Below are 16,991 nucleotides of genomic sequence, written 5' to 3' on the forward strand. Positions count from 1 at the left end.
AGCTGAACTAACTATAACGGGGGAATTTCAATGGTTTTGTACAAGTGAAAAGTCCAGCTAACTATAACACCCCTGAAACCTATGGTTTTTTCAGTGAATTTCTGAGGTTTTTTAAATGCTAATTCCTAACTATAACGTGCCTGAAACCTATGGTTTTTTCTGTGAATTTCAAAGGTTTTTTAAATGCTAATTTCTAACTATGCCTACAGAGATAGGACATATGAAGAAAGAAGAAAAAATGCACAGAAAGGAAAAAAAAGAAGTGCAGAAAGAAGCAACAGAAGTCCTCAAAGACGAAGAAAAGTGCAGGAAGAAGGATAACGTGCAGAAAGAACAAAAAGAAGAGCAGAAAGAAGCCTTGTTGCAAAATCATCCTGTACCCTCAACTTTTTCAGACGGATACTGGTGGTAACTGAGTCTGACTAACCAGTTCTAGAGCCAGTGCTATGTTAAAAGACACTTAGAATACCGTGAAAACACCTACATACACTAGGGAACATTATGCTTTGGGGTCCCCCTGTGATCAGCATGACCTCCTCTGTAAGCCCCTAGTATATAATAGGGCAGGGGGATTAAAACTACCTCTTAAAACAGGCCACAGGGCGTTTTTGCACACGTTAACTCAGGCCCCGTCCCCTCCCTTCACCACTGTGTAAACACACCCTGTGTCCGTTTTTAGTTGGGAGATTAAGTTCATTTGAATCCTGAGGGTCCCTAGGGTCCAACTAACCCACTAGGTACCTCCAGTAAGTGCCACAGAGCTGCGTTGCAGAGAGGTGTAAAAAGTGGCACGGCCTGGACCACCTCTCTGCAATGCAGCTGAGTGGCGCTTACTGGAAGCACTTGGTGGGCTAGTTAGCCCCCAGGGGCCCTCAGTATTGAAGGGAAATTATATCCCCAATTTAAAACGTGCCATAGTGCGTTTGCACACGTCACCTCAGGACCCGTCCCCTCCCTTCACCACTGTGTAAACGCGCCCTGTGGCTGTTCTAAGTTGAGAGATTAAGTCCCCTTGAATCCTAAGGGTCCCTAGAGTCAAACTAGACCACTAGGTACCTCCAGTAAGCGCCACAGAGCTGCGTTGCAGAGAGGTGTAAAAAGGGGCTTGGCCTCAGAACACCTGTCTGCAGCGCAGCTCGCTGGCGCATACTGGAGATGCCTGTTGGGATAGTTGGCCCTCAGGGACCCTCAGTATTGAAGAGGAATTAATTCCCCAACTTACAACTCGCCAGGGGGTGCGTTTGCAGGGTGCTGCAAGGAGGGGGCGTCGCCTCCGGCACGATGCCAGTCTTTATTTATTTTAATTTTTTAAGAAGGGGGGCTGTGTGGTTCCCCTTCTTATTCTAATTTATTGGCCCAGATGACCCCATCCCCCAGGATCTGTCTCCTAATTATATTTTTTTGACCCCAATCCCCAGGGCCGGACACTGTTTTATATTATTTTTAAAATATATATATTTATAGACACACCTAGGACATGCTGGACAAACCGTACGTACCTATCACCATGACGATTTGCGTGATATTCATTAAAAGGCGACTATGCATACAATGAATCCACGTGGAATGTATTTACACCACTAGTGAAGCTCTGACATGTCTAATGCCCTACCGTGCCTAATCCCGGTAGACACCCTTGTCGTTTATTTATACAAACATGGGTAGGTATTGACGGGCACATTTAATACACATGCACACCAAGCCATTCAAAGGGGATTCAACAAAAATTCGACCAAAACTATGCAAGAAACCCCCCTCACGATTAATAAAACACACATCCACTGCCGGATGTGTAATACTTTTTATTTTACTCTCTGGAAAGGGGACGAACATCACTTGAGAGTCACAACGCGCTCCTGGCAGAGCTCAGTGCTGTGTTACACCCACCATTGCCTGCTGAGTGCCACACACCTCTGTGTTGTATTCCACTAGCTAGTGCATATGCTATGACACTCTCTAGCCCATGTGCACTGTAACACCACCCCGTGAATATGTCATGCCACATTTGTCTTCGCACGGGTTATATTGCCCCATCTAACGTGCCTTCCTCGATGCCTATGTTATAACGCACAGTGCTATGCCATACATATTACAATCTGGGATCCATATCTTTGTCACAGTGCATATGCAACGTTACACTCCCCAGCACATATTTTATATTACAACTTTAGAGACTAGTTAGGTTACACAACACTGCCCTGTGCATATTACACTCCAAGTCGCATATCGCATAGCACGCGCTAGTGCCTGTGCTATCTCGCGCTCTCCAATGAATCTGTCATTGCGCACAATGTATTGCATATTATATTTCACGCCCGGTTCATCTTATATCACACTTTTTTGTGCATAGTTTATACCATACACTATATCTAGTTTTCATTTTCAATCGTGCTCTCAGGACTATGTTCTATATAACACTGTGTTCACCTACCCTTTTCACGGGCATTACATTTTGCAATAGGGGTGGAGGGTCAGGGGGTGTTTCTGCCAAGTGAGCCCGGAGTCACAGTCACAAACGTCCTCTTCTTCCTGAATAAAAGTGAGATTATGCTACATACTTGTTCATATTTTAAGTAGTTCGCACAGACACACGTTTTAAAAACAATAAAGTTCCTAATACCCGCCTTCTCTGAACAGTTAGCTTGCTGCCCCATCCCCCTCCTCCCTATCCTCTGTTGTGTGAATCCATGGACTAGCATCCTCCCTCCTGCCATGCATGGTCTGATGTGCTGCCACTGCCCTCAATTTAGTATGATGTACCAGTCCACTCCTCCTGCCCTCCATTGCCCAATTCTATGTCCCATCATTGACCTCCTGCTTAAACTCTGTGCTTAGCTTGCTGCCCCTATTCTCCTTTCCCCTGCCCTCCGATGTCTTTGTGCATGCCCTAGCTCCATCCTTTTTGCCCACCATGTTCCATGGACCTGCCACTCCTATCTACTCTGAGTGTTCTGTTGAGCTGCCACTCCCCTCCCACCTGCCTAGCATTGTCAGATGACTGTAACCTGTCCCTGCCACCTCCACCCTGCCTGTCCACATGCCATGCCCCTATCCTCTTCCTCCTGTCCACATGGTCCATTGTACTGCCACATCCTTCTGCCCTCCCTGGTCTGTTGTGCTGCAACTGCTCCTCCTGCCTGCCCCGTGCGGTCTGTTGTGAGGCCCCTTCCCCTGAACTTTCTTGTCTGTGCACAGGTCCTGACCCTCCCTTCTATCCTCCATCGTCCTTTGTGCATGCCCCTGCACCCTCCTTCTTGCCCATCATAGCCATTGTGCTGCCACTAACCCTCCCACTTGCCATGCATGGTCTTCTGTGCTGCCATGGCCCCTCCCACCTTCCCTGTGTGGTCGGTTAGCTGCCCCTGAACCCCTCCCACCTTCCCTACATGGTCTGTGTGTATGCCATCACAGTCTCACTGTTGCTCTTCATGGTGTGTCTTGCTTCTAGTGCCCATCCTGCCTGACCTCCATGGCTATCTTGCTGCTCCTGCCCTGCCCCCTTTCCCCCAGCCCTCTGTTTACATGTGCAGACCCCTGCTCCCTCCCTCCTGGCTTGTCTGTTCCATTGTAATGCCCCTGATCCGTCCCTCCTGCCCTTTATGGTCTGTTATGCTGCAGCTTTCTCTCCTGTCTGTCCATTATGGTCAGCTAGCTACCATTGCCTCTTGCCCCTCTGTTCTCTGTTGTCCATGTGCATGGTCCTGTCCCCTCCCTCTTGCTTTCTATGGATTGTTGTGCTGCACTCCTGTCCCGCATGCCCTGTGTGGTGTATTGTGCTGCTGCAAACCCTGATGCCTGCCCTGCAGGGATAGTTTGGTGCACCTCTCCATGTCCCTCCTGTCCTCTGTTATCCAAGTCCATGTCCCTACCCCATTTCCTTCCATGATCCAATGTACCATACTTGCAAACATTTTGAACTTGGTAAGAGGGAGAGTTTGAAAAAAAACTGGGATATTGATTTTCCCCTTTGAGTTACATTGAAAAAGAGGAGATTGTAGACAGGAGACAGATCAAATAAAGCCCATTTGAGCTTAAAAACATTGGACGTTTCCTGGCTGAATCAGGTCTGTTGGCATGTATGGTTGTACTACCATTGCCTCTTCCTTCTGCCCACAATGGTCTATTACATTGCCAGAGCCTCTCTTGCAAGTCCTGTATTGTTGGTTTGTTGCCCCTGCCCCCCTTTCCACTGCCCTCCATAGTCTGTTGTGCTGCCACGGCCCTTCCTGCCTGCTCAGTGTGGTTAAATTGTTGCCTTTGCACCATCCTACCTGCCTTCAATTTTCAGAGTCCGTGCCCCTGGCCTCTGCCTCTCAACAGTATCCTAATGAACAACTAGATTGCTAACATTCTATATTTATTACAAAAGTGTGGAACGCCTGACGTCATCTTGATGTAATCAAAACTGTAATACCTAGAGCATTTCCTTTAGAAATTACATATATGAGAGGGTCTTATTGGCATCAAAATGATGGTTAGTGCTCTAAAAGACTAAAATAAGGACATATTTTCTGAGTTTTCAAATAGCGACAAAGCACTTTTAAATTATTTGTTACCTTTATGTTTTTTTATCCAGTTGACCACTTGATTAAATGTTGCACTTAGGGGAGAGGATGTGGTGTTACTTCCAGAACTGCAGACTTTGCAACTGGGGAACCAGGTTGGAGTTTCTGCTTCAGCTCGACATTCTGTGATTCTGGTCAAATCACTTAGTCTCCCCATGTCTATAACCAAAATGAATTTGTTCTTGTGTGATGTAACCAATGCTCATGTAAAGCACTCCAATACCTGACAAGTCTGCACTATATAAAACTGCAAAAACACAAAATAATAAGTGTTTTGCAAACTTCTGTCATTGGGCTATATTTGGGCTACATCTGGGTGATTTTGGGCTACATTTGGGCTCTTTTATCTCCGGTGGCCATCTTGGGAGATTTATTTGTTATGAAGTTTCCTAATTTCCTCATGTACTGCAGTCTCCTCAGTAGGAAATGCTTTCAGTTTTTTACTTTGATTCCATCATGAAGGTATTCAGATATGTCACACATTTGCCATAAATTCTGAATATGAGCACTCTAGTTGCTCATTAGATCACTGTAGTAAAACTACTGTTCACCATGGAAGTCTGCTCCTGGTATTAAAAGTGCATGTTTCAGTCTGCATGACAGAATTTTTTAATGAAATAGAAGAGGATTTGAGAAGTCACTCAAAATGTGCCCTCATTTTCTTTCTTCAGCATTAATCATAATTTCTATGGCAAAATTAACCCCCTCACTGTGTTCCTTTTTAAATTAAATGTTTTAAGTGTTACCAGTTTATTCCAATCAAGATGGCTTCAGGTGTGCCATACTTTTGTCATAATGAAGACAGTAAGCGCTCTAGTTGTTTTTAAGAACACTCTGGGACATTCTGTCATTGGGCTATACTTGGGCTAAATCTGGGTAATATTTGGGCTACATTTGGGCTCTTTTGTCTCTGGTGGCCATCTTGGGAGACTTACTTGTTATGAAGTTTCCTAATTTCCTCATTTACTGCAGTCTCCTCAGTAGGAAATACTTTCAGTTTTTTACTTTGATTCCATCAAGAAGGCATTCAGATGTGTCCCACATTTGCCATAAATTCAGAATGTTAGCACTCTATGTGCTCATTAGATCACTGTAGTAAAGCTACTGCTCACCAGGGAAAACTGCTGCTGGTATTGAAAGTGCATGTTTCAGTCTGCATGTCAGAATTTTTTAATGAAATAGAAGAGGATTTGAGAAGTCACTCAAAATGTACCCTAATTTTTCTTTCTGCGGCACTAATCATACTTTTTATGGAAAAATGAACCCCCTCATTTTGTTCCTTTTTAAATTAAATGTTTTAAAAGTTACCACTTTAATCCAAGCAAGATGGCTTCAGGTGTGCCATACGTTTATCATAAGTAGGACTGTTAGCGCTCTAGTTGTTCTTTGGAACACTCTGGGAAGCTGCAGTAGAACACAAAGGAATCAACTGACAGTCTCTGCCCTTGTTGGATGTACATGTTTTACTGAGAATGTCAGACTTCATTCTCACATGACTGAGAAAGATAATGTGAATTTACAGAAAGTATGCTCTCAGTTTAGCTTATAGATCACCATCCAAACCTCTGTGGGAAAAGCATGAGAAAATATTTTTCTCTCAATCATGATATCCCAGCAGAAGGCTTTTTCACATGGTGAAATCACCTTAGAACATACCACAATTCCTAAAATGAGTATGGTACCATCAACAAATGATTTAGAATGTAAGTAAGTATAAAAACCTTCTATTAACTGCAATGCTTTTTAATGAGGTGCTATCATGTATATTGGTCCCAAGATGGCTGCCAACACTTCTTGGATGAAGTGCTGACAGCCAATCAGATCTCAGGATGAGATGTGTGGTTAGGCTCCGCCCACATATATATATGATTTTACTTTTGATTTTCTCAGGAACTACTGAACAGATTGACACCAGACCTGCAAAAGGCACTTCCCTGACCTGAGGACTACCTCTCTGCCAAATTTCAAGTAATTCTGTTCAGCCGTTCGGGCTGTACCTTGGACTAAAGGTCCCTATGGAAAAATGCATGGGGAAAACACGTTTTGGGACCCCCCCTTTTTTCTCGGCCCCCACTTGACGAATCACCCCGAGACTTTCCGGGTAGGAGCGGAACGGAGCGCCCCACCTATTTTGAAAATTTTGCGAGGATTCGTCAACCGGCGCCAAAGTTATTCCAAATAGAATGTTGCGGATTTCCTATGGAAACACGGTCCTAACTATAACTATCTACTGACGACCGCCAGTAGATAATATATATATATATATATATTCACAGAAAAAACCATAGGTTTCAGGCACGTTATAGTTAGGAATTAGCATTTAAAAAACCTCAGAAATTCACTGAAAAAACCATAGGTTTCAGGGGTGTTATAGTTAGCTGGACTTTTCACTTGTACAAAACCATTGAAATTCCCCCGTTATAGTTAGTTCAGCTAACTATACCTCACGCGCCCGCAATGCACTGCTGATGACGTCACATATTACATCACTCATGACATGGTCAGTGACATCACTCATGACATCACTGATGACACTCTCTAGCCCATGTGCACTGTAACACCACCCCGTGAATATGTCATGCCACACTTGTCTTCGCACGGGTTATATTGCCCCATCTAACGTGCCTTCCTCGATTCCTATGTTATAACGCACAGTGCTATGCCATACATATTACAATCTGAGATCCATATCTTTGTCACAGTGCATATGCAACATTACACTCCCCAGCACATATTTTATATTACAACTTTAGAGACTAGTTAGGTTACACAACACTGCCCTGTGCATATTACACTCCAAGGCGCATATCGCATAGCACGCGCTAGTGCCTGTGCTATCTCGCGCTCTCCAATGAATCTGTCATTGCGCACAATGTATTGCATATTATATTTCACGCCCGGTTCATCTTATATCACACTTTTTTGTGCATAGTTTATACCATACACTATATCTAGTTTTCATTTTCAATCATGCTCTCAGGACTGTGTTCACCTACCCTTTTCACGGGCATTACATTTTGCGATAGGGGGTGGAGGGTCAGGGGGTGTTTCTGCCAAGTGAGCCCGGAGTCACAGTCACAAACGTCCTCTTCTTCCTGAATAAAAGTGAGATTATGCTGCATACTTGTTCATATTTTAAGTAGTTCGCACAGACACACATTTTAAAAACAATAAAGTTCCTAATACCCGCCTTCTCTGAACAGTTAGCTTGCTGCCCCATCCCCCTCCTCCCTATCCTCTGTTGAGTGAATCCATGGACTAGCCTCCTCCCTCCTGCCATGCATGGTCTGATGTGCTGCCACTGCCCTCAATTTAGTATGATGTACCAGTCCACTCCTCCTGCCCTCCATTGCCCAATTCTATGCCCCATCATTGACTGCCTACTTAAACTCTGTGCTTAGCTTGCTGCCCCTATTCTCCTTCCCCCTGCCCTCCGATGTCTTTGTGCATGCCCCTGCTCCATCCTTTTTGCCCACCATGTTCCATGGACCTGCCACTCCTATCTACTCTGAGTGTTCTGTTGAGCTGCCACTCCCCTCCCACCTGCCTAGCATTGTCAGATGACTGTAACCTGTCCCTGCCACCTCCACCCTGCCTGTCCACATGCCATGCCCCTATCCTCTTCCTCCTGTCCTACATGGTCCATTGTACTGCCACACCTTTCTGCCCTCCCTGGTCTGTTGTGCTGCAACTGCTCCTCCTGCCTGCCCCGTGCGGTCTGTTGTGAGGCCCCTTCCCCTGAACTTTCTTGTTTGTGCACAGGTCCTGACCCTCCCTTCTATCCTCCATCGTCCGTTGTGCATGCCCCTGCACCCTCCTTCTTGCCCATCATAGCCATTGTGCTGCCACTAACCCTCCCACTTGCCATGCATGGTCTTCTGTGCTGCCATGGCCCCTCCCACCTTCCCTGTGTGGTAGGTTAGCTGCCCCTGAACCCCTCCCACCTTCCCTACATGGTCTGTGTGTATGCCATCACAGTCTCACTGTTGCTCTTCATGGTGTGTCTTGCTTCTAGTGCCCATCCTGCCTGACCTCCATGGCTATCTTGCTGCTCCTGCCCTGCCCTCTTTCCCCCAGCCCTCTGTTTACATGTGCAGACCCCTACTCCCTCCCTCCTGGCTTGTCTGTTCCATTGTAATGCCCCTGATCCGTCCCTCCTGCCCTTTATGGTTTGTTATGCTGCAGCTTTCTCTCCTGTCTGTCCATTATGGTCAGCTAGCTACCATTGCCTCTTGCCCCTCTGTTCTCTGTTGTCCATGTGCATGGTCCTGTCCCCTCCCTCTTGCTTTCTATGGATTGTTGTGCTGCACTCCTGTCCCGCATGCCCTGTGTGGTGTATTGTGCTGCTGCAAACCCTGATGCCTGCCCTGCAGGGTCAGTTTGGTGCACCTCTCCATGTCCCTCCTGTCCTCTGTTATCCAAGTCCATGTCCCTACCCCATTTCCTTCCATGATCCAATGTACCATACTTGCAAACATTTTGAACTTGGTAAGAGGGAGAGTTTGAAAAAAAACTGGGGTATTGATTTTCCCCTTTGAGTTACATTGAAAAAGAGGAGATAGTAGACAGGAGACAGATCAAATAAAGCCCATTTGAGCTTAAAAACATTGGACGTTTCCTGGCTGAATCGGGTCTGTTGGCATGTATGGTTGTACTACCATTGCCTATTCCTTCTGCCCACAATGGTCTATTACATTGCCAGAGCCTCTCTTGCAAGTCCTGTATTGTTGGTTTGTTGCCCCTGCCCCCCTTTCCACTGCCCTCCATAGTCTGTTGTGCTGCCACGGCCCTTCCTGCCTGCTCAGTGTAGTTAAATTGTTGCCTTTGCAGCATCCTACCTGCCTTCAATTTTCAGAGTCCGTGCCCCTGGCCTGTGCCTCTCAACAGTATCCTAATGAACAACTAGATTGCTAACATTCTATATTTATTACAAAAGTGTGGAACGCCTGACGTCATCTTGATGTAATCAAAACTGTAATACCTAGAGCATTTCCTTTAGAAATTACATATATGAGAGGGTCTTATTGGCATCAAAATTATGGTTAGTGCTCTAAAAGACTAAAATAAGGACATATTTTCTGAGTTTTCAAATAGCGACAAAGCACTTTTAAATTATTTGTTACCTTTATGTTTTTTTATCCAGTTGACCACTTGATTAAATGTTGTACTTAGGGGAGAGGATGTGGTGTTACTTCCAGAACTGCAGACTTTGCAACTGGGGAACCAGGTTGGAGTTTCTGCTTCAGCTCGACATTCTGTGATTCTGGTCAAATCACTTAGTCTCCCCATGTCTACAACCAAAATGAATTTGTTCTTGTGTGATGTAACCAATGCTCATGTAAAGCACTCCAATACCTGACAAGTCTGCACTATATAAAACTGCAAAAACACAAACTAATAAGTGTTTTGCACACTTCTGTCATTGGGCTATATTTGGGTTACATCTGGGTGATTTTGGGCTACATTTGGGCTCTTTTATCTCCGGTGGCCATCTTGGGAGATTTATTTGTTATGAAGTTTCCTAATTTCCTCATGTACTGCAGACTCCTCAGTAGGAAATGCTTTCAGTTTTTTACTTTGATTCCATCATGAAGGTATTCAGATATGTCACACATTTGCCATAAATTCTGAATGTTAGCACTCTAGTTGCTCATTAGATCACTGTAGTAAAACTACTGTTCACCATGGAAGTCTGCTCCTGGTATTAAAAGTGCATGTTTTAGTCTGCATTTCAGAATTTTTTAATGAAATAGAAGAGGATTTGAGAAGTCACTCAAAATGAGCCCTCATTTTCTTTCTTCAGCATTAATCATAATTTCTATGGCAAAATGAACCCCCTCATTGTGTTCCTTTTTAAATTAAATGTTTTAAGTGTTAACAGTTTATTCCAATCAAGATGGCTTCAGGTGTGCCATACTTTTGTCATAATGAAGACAGTAAGCGCTCTAGTTGTTTTTAAGAACACTCTGGGACATTCTGTCTTTGGGCTATACTTGGGCTACATCTGGGTGATATTTGGGCTACATTTGGGCTCTTTTGTCTCTGGTGGCCATCTTGGGAGACTTATTTGTTATGAAGTTTCCTAATTTCCTCATTTACTGCAGTCTCCTCAGTAGGAAATACTTTCAGTTTTTTACTTTGATTCCATCAAGAAGGCATTCAGATGTGTCACACATTTGCCATAAATTCAGAATGTTAGCACTCTTTTTGCTCATTAGATCACTGTAGTAAAGCTACTGCTCACCAGGGAAAACTGCTGCTGGTATTGAAAGTGCATGTTTCAGTCTGCATGTCAGAATTTTTTAATGAAATAGAAGAGGATTTGAGAAGTCACTCAAAATGTGCCCTAATTTTTCTTTCTGCAGCACTAATCATACTTTTTATGGAAAAATTAACCCCCTCATTTTGTTCCTTTTTAAATTAAATGTTTTAAGAGTTACCACTTTAATCCAAGCAAGATGGCTTCAGGTGTGCCATACGTTTATCATAAGTAGGACTGTTAGCGCTCTAGTTGTTCTTTTGAACACTCTGGGAAGCTGCAGTAGAACACAAAGGACTCAACTGACAGTCTCTGCCCTTGTTGGATGTACATGTTTTACTGAGAATGTCAGACTTCATTCTCACATGACTGAGAAAGATAATGTGAATTTACAGAAAATAAGCTCTCAGTTTAGCTTATAGATCACCTTCCAAACCTCTGTGGGAAAAGCATGAGAAAATATTTTTCTCTCAATCATGATATCCCAGCAGAAGGCTTTTTCACATGGTGAAATCACCTTAGAACATACCACAATTCCTAAAATGAGTATGGTACCATCAACAAATGATTTATAATGTAACTAAAGTCTTAAAACCTTCTATTAACTGCAATGCTTTTTAATGAGGTGCTATCATGTATATTGGTCCCAAGATGGCTGCCAACACTTTTTGGATGAAGTGCTGACAGCCAATCAGACCTCAGGATGAGATGTGTGGTTAGGCTCCGCCCACATATGTATATGATTTTACTTTTAATTTTCTCGGGAACTACTGAACAGATTGACGCCTGAAAAAGGCACTTCCCTGACCTGAGGACTTCCTCTCTGCCAAATTTCAAGTAATTCTGTTCAGCCGTTCGGGCTGTACCTTCGACTAAAGGTCCTATGGAAAAATGCATGGGGAAAACGCGTTTTGGGACCCCCCTTTTTTCTCGGCCCCCGCTAGACGAATCACCCCGAGACTTTCAGGGTAGGAGCGGAGCGCCCCACCTATTTTGAAAATTTTGGGAGGATTCGTCAACCGGCGCCAAAGTTATTCCAAATAGAATGTTGCGGATTTCCTATGGAAGCACGGTCCTAACTATAACTATCTACTGGCGACCGCCAGTAGATAATATATATATAATATATATGGTGCAGGGGTTATCCCTCACCATGTAAGACTGTCATGATCCCCAAAGTTCACGATCCGCAAAGATCGTCCTTGGATTTACACTAATAAATCCTTAGCTCAGTCCTGGTAAAGAGACAAGGAGTAGTCGGGCTTCACTATAGGAACTTGTGTTAAGAATTTCAGAGTACCCACATAGATGATTAGTAATTGACACGACTCAGCAGAAATCTGACACCAATTTAGAAACATAGAGTGAATTTGTATCTTAATTTGGAGACCAAAACAAACAGAATAGCATACATAGAACCTGTGTTATAGATTTGTGAAGCTATATAAAATCAGTGCAAAATAATAGAGTGAAAATAAACTTGACATTGTGGTCAATGGGAGAAACCACTCCTAAAAATGGGTCACTTTCAGGTTGAATTGCGGTCTACCTTAGCAGGGAAAAGGTTATGGAGTCCCAGTACCGAGGCACAACTGTCAGTTCTATTTTATCTTGCTCATGGGGCCCGGGTGCAGAGTTGCCCTGGCTGTCCCTAGTGCTGAACCGTAGCCGTGGGGGAGCTGCTTTTACAGCTTTACACGGTGCTGCTGAAAACAAGATGTAAAAACACACAAGCGAGGTCGTTGCTGACGTGGGTCATAGGTATTGTGGAATGCCTTCTTTATGCCGTGTCGAGTTAAGGGGTCGATTTCCGAGGTCAACCAACACTTGAGGAACCCCACCATAACCAGACAGGACAAGGGGCCTAACTTACTTTTTGCTATGGGATCTGCCTCCCATGACAAGTATAATGCTGCCATGGAGGGCATCACCCAGCAGATACTACTGTTGGGTGATGCCGATATCCAAACCCACACCCACACCCTGAGCTCTCTACTGACAGGTGAATGAGCTACCTTAGGGGCAACTGTGGGTTCTTGGAACCTTCCTTGCTGTTTTTTTAATGACGGGGGCTACCACTTCTTGTGTTAGTCACACTACTTCCAGTCTCCCTTCTGTCCATTCAGTGGAGGCACCCTGATTCTGAACAGTTGCCTGACTGCTCTGGGCTTATTTGGGGTCAGAAGAGGCCTTACCAGTGCCAACTTTGGGTGTCTCCCTTACTGTGGTAGAATGCACTTGGCTTACTGGATCTCTATTTAAGAGTGGCTTTCCTTTTCTTTTTCTTATGCTTTTTTCCTTTCTGTTGTGGCTTAAGTCTCCTAACTATAGAGACAGGATCCCTGGAATCGTTGGGTTACGTGGCACCCTGTGCAGCCGACCCTTCTGGAATCAGACGAACCACTGGGAGTTCATTGCCTAGGATACAATATAGGGGGAGGACAGGACTGACTACCAGTCCATGCCAGCTAAGGGGATCCTGACTGTGACCTCTCCTGGGACTACCCTTACCCTTCTTGTTCCCCCTGGCACATACTGATCTGGGGACGCCAACCTGTCAACTACTGCGACTGGCACATGTGTCGGTGATCACCAGCTTACCATCTGGACCTTTCCCCCAGTTGAAAACCAAGAGGACCTCCTCATTTGAGGTATCCTCCCCAATGGCTACACTGGACTGCCCAGTGCTGACCACCTTTGGGGCAGGCTGCTTCCCCTCTGTTGTGCCCTGCCTGTTGGCAATCAAAGCACAGCCTGTTGGCCAAGAGGTGTTTTTTAGCCCTAGGTCCTCCTGTCTCTGCTTCCCAGAGGTGGGTGTTGCTCTCTTCCTTTTTAGGGTTATGGGGTCCTGAGGAAGTCTCTTTGGTGGGCTTAGTACCACCCTCCCTTGCTATTTGTGGGCCTAACCGCCCCTTCCTGGAGTCGGTCACCTGGGTTTTCTTGGGGTACTCTTGTCCTTACCCACTCATCAGCTTTATTTCCCAACTCTCAGGGGCTAGAAAGTTCTGAATCTACCAGATGCCGGTGTAACTTGTGTGAGGTACAATTTGTTAAAATGTGCTCTTTCAGAATCAAACTATACAGCACATCATAAGTGTTCACCTCATTGCCTTGTATCCATCCCTCCAGTGCCTTGACTGAAGACTCTACAAAGTCCACTCATGTCTGATTTTGACTTTTATGGGTGTCCCTAAATGTCAATCTGTATTCCTCAGTAGTGAGTCCAAATCCTTCATCAAGGTCTTCTTCATTTGCGGATAGGACTCATCTACCTCCTCATTAAGGGTCACCTCCTATCTCTGCCCTTTACTGAGAATAACTCCCTAAAGAAGAGAGCCCCAGTGCTGGTGTGCTATCCTCCTCATTTTACAGGCCCTCTCAAACACTGCAAACTACTTATCAATGTCATCACCATCACAATACTTGGGGACAATTCCTTTAGTGTTTTAGAGTCAAAAGATTCCTCTCTCACTTTTTATGGGTATTGCCACCACCATCGTAAGGCCTCAAGCCCATCTTAACCCTTCTTTCCTCAAGGGCTAGTCTCCTCTCCTCAAGTTATTTCTCCTCCAGGAGAGTAGGTCAAGCTAATCATCAAGGGTTCCTATCACATTAACATTTGGGGGGTCTACTATAGTGACTCCTGCCACTTCGCACTGGTATAGGGGGTCTGGGGAAGGGTGGAGAGTTGAGGTTTTCAACTACTTCCCCTTAATAATTAATTTGGGCTTGGGCCTCATCCTCACCCTCTTCGGTGTCTTCTGAGGAATGGCCTGCTCTCTCTAAACTTTCTTTCTCATAGGAGCTGAGGGCTTTTTCAGTTTCCTCCTTTTTAGCTCTCATGCAATAGCTGATGCCCCTTGCTTTGCACTAAACGAATGTCCCTCATGAGTAGGGTGACAACGTCTAGTGCTTGGGTCTCTTTTAGACATGTGGTTTCCAGAGATATTAATTATGATTTGTATAGCGCACTAATTACCCGAGCGGAAATCCAGGAGCTTGATAGTAGAATGTTGCAGAGTATAGTGTTGCAGAGGAGAGTGTTGCAAGATGCGGAGTGCAATGGCGTAGAGTGGCATAGCATATAGTAGTCTAGAGTGCAGTCTTGCAGATTAGAGTGGTGTTGAGTGCAATGGCGTAGAGTGCAGTTTGCAGAGTAGAGTGACATTGACTGCAGTGGCGCACAGTAGAGCAGTGCAGAGTAGAGTTGAGAAGAGTGGTGCAGAGAGCAGTGGCATAGAGTAGAGTGGTGTTGAGTTTAGTGGCGGAGAATGAAGTCTTGCGGAGTAGGTTAGTGGCGGAGAGTGCAGTCTTGCAGATTATAGTGCCCCCCCAAACTAGCTGACAAATCCTTAAGAAGCCTGCAATACGCAGATGACATTGCCCTGTTGAGTCAAATCCCGATCTGCCTCCAGTGTCTAATCAGCCAACTGGTACAATAGACCCAAACGTGGGGGTTAGGACTAAACCACAACAGAAAAAAACTGGTCTGCTTCTCAGCTACTTCAAGGAACAGTCATCCAAAGTTCAGGTGGAGAGCCCTTGACAAAACTTTGGAGCTGGTTAAAACCTATAAATATCTAGGTGTCTTATTTGATGCTCGACTATCATTTAAAGAGCACTGAACACTCAGAAGAGCCACTGCAAACAAGTTACTGTTCACATTCAAATTGCTGCAAAACAAATCAGTTATATATCGCAAGATTACCTCTTACGGCTCATCAGAGCAAAATGTCTTCCATCATTAACATACGGCTCTGAGCTGCTGAAGGGAAAAGATGATACTACTCTCAACCAGCTCCGGTCATCACTCTTCAAAAGACTCTTCTTTCTGCCACAATAGACATCTCAATCTCTAGTGAGACTGGAGTTCGGCCTGTTTCTTCAAGGCCCGGCCAGGAGTGAGATATACTTAAATTATGTTGGAAGCTCCGAGCAGCCCCTCATGCTTCACTGGCCGCCATGCGCTTATTGGAAATGAACAGGCAGCTACTTAAAACCGCCTGGCCGACAGAGCTACAGCTGCCCATGCAAAATTCAAAACTGGATAACGACTGAAACTCTAAATTGCACTTTGCTGCTTTCAAAAAAACTATTAATAAAGCCACAAAACAACATTCCTGGATCAACGATAAAGCTGTTTGTCCAGAAAAGGCATGCATGGGCAGTTTCATTTTCTTATACTTCATGGTCGCCATAACCATGTTTCACAACTCTATTACAGCTACCATCCAACATGCTCTACTATTAGTTCGCCTGGGGGTATTTCCATCGAAGGATCTAGTTCCATCATGGAAACAGTCTTGGCCAGATATGCAATGCTGGCTATGCAGCCATAACCAAGAAATTCTACTTCATCTTGTGTGTATGTCTCCCTTCCTTCTACCCCTTTAGATGGAAACTGTTACGCCCCGCATTGAGGGTGATTTAAATCAGGGCCTGCTGCCCCACAGTAATAACTTTCCATAATATCCAGCTGTCTTGTAAGACCACCAGGTTTTTGCAGCAGGCAGCAAAGTAAATTCTATTTATCAAAAGAGGGGGACTCTAGAAGCTATTCAAAAGGTTCTGTGACCTATGCTCCTGTAGTTAAACTTATACCAAAAGGGATTCACCGTTCCTAAGTAGAGAGAGAAAGAGGGGAAGTTAGAGGTACCCTTGTTTTGTGCTACTCTAATTGTGGGGGGCAGTGTGTCCTCATCTTGATGTCTTCACACACTCCGAAGGATCTCATGCTTCATCATTGGGCTTTTGCTCCTCTTCAGGCCGGCGCTGCAATGCCCTATGGGTCCCCCGAAGGATCTCTTTTCGGAGATCTTTCTTACTTGGTCCTGAATCTCCCTCTGAAACCACTAAAGCACAAAACATGTTGACCAGAACATATACCCACTAGGGACATATAGTTACCCAGCTACCAAGGGACATACTACCCCTTAAAGCAGCACCATACACTTTGTTTGACAGAGGAATCACCATTTGCTCATACATATAGTTTTACTAATAAAAGTATTCAGCTAACAAACGATATTGTGTGGGAATCATCACCAAGTGCATTGCTTTGTTTTGATGGTATTAAAATATTTATATACACCACACCTCAGAATTACCCAAAAAAGTGCCTAATTTGTGCTTTTCTAATTAAGATATATTCTGATATATTCTGAAAA

Source organism: Triturus cristatus, chromosome 3_1 (assembly GCF_964204655.1).
Source record: "Triturus cristatus chromosome 3_1, aTriCri1.1, whole genome shotgun sequence".
NCBI classification, from domain to species: Eukaryota; Metazoa; Chordata; class Amphibia; order Caudata; family Salamandridae; genus Triturus; species Triturus cristatus.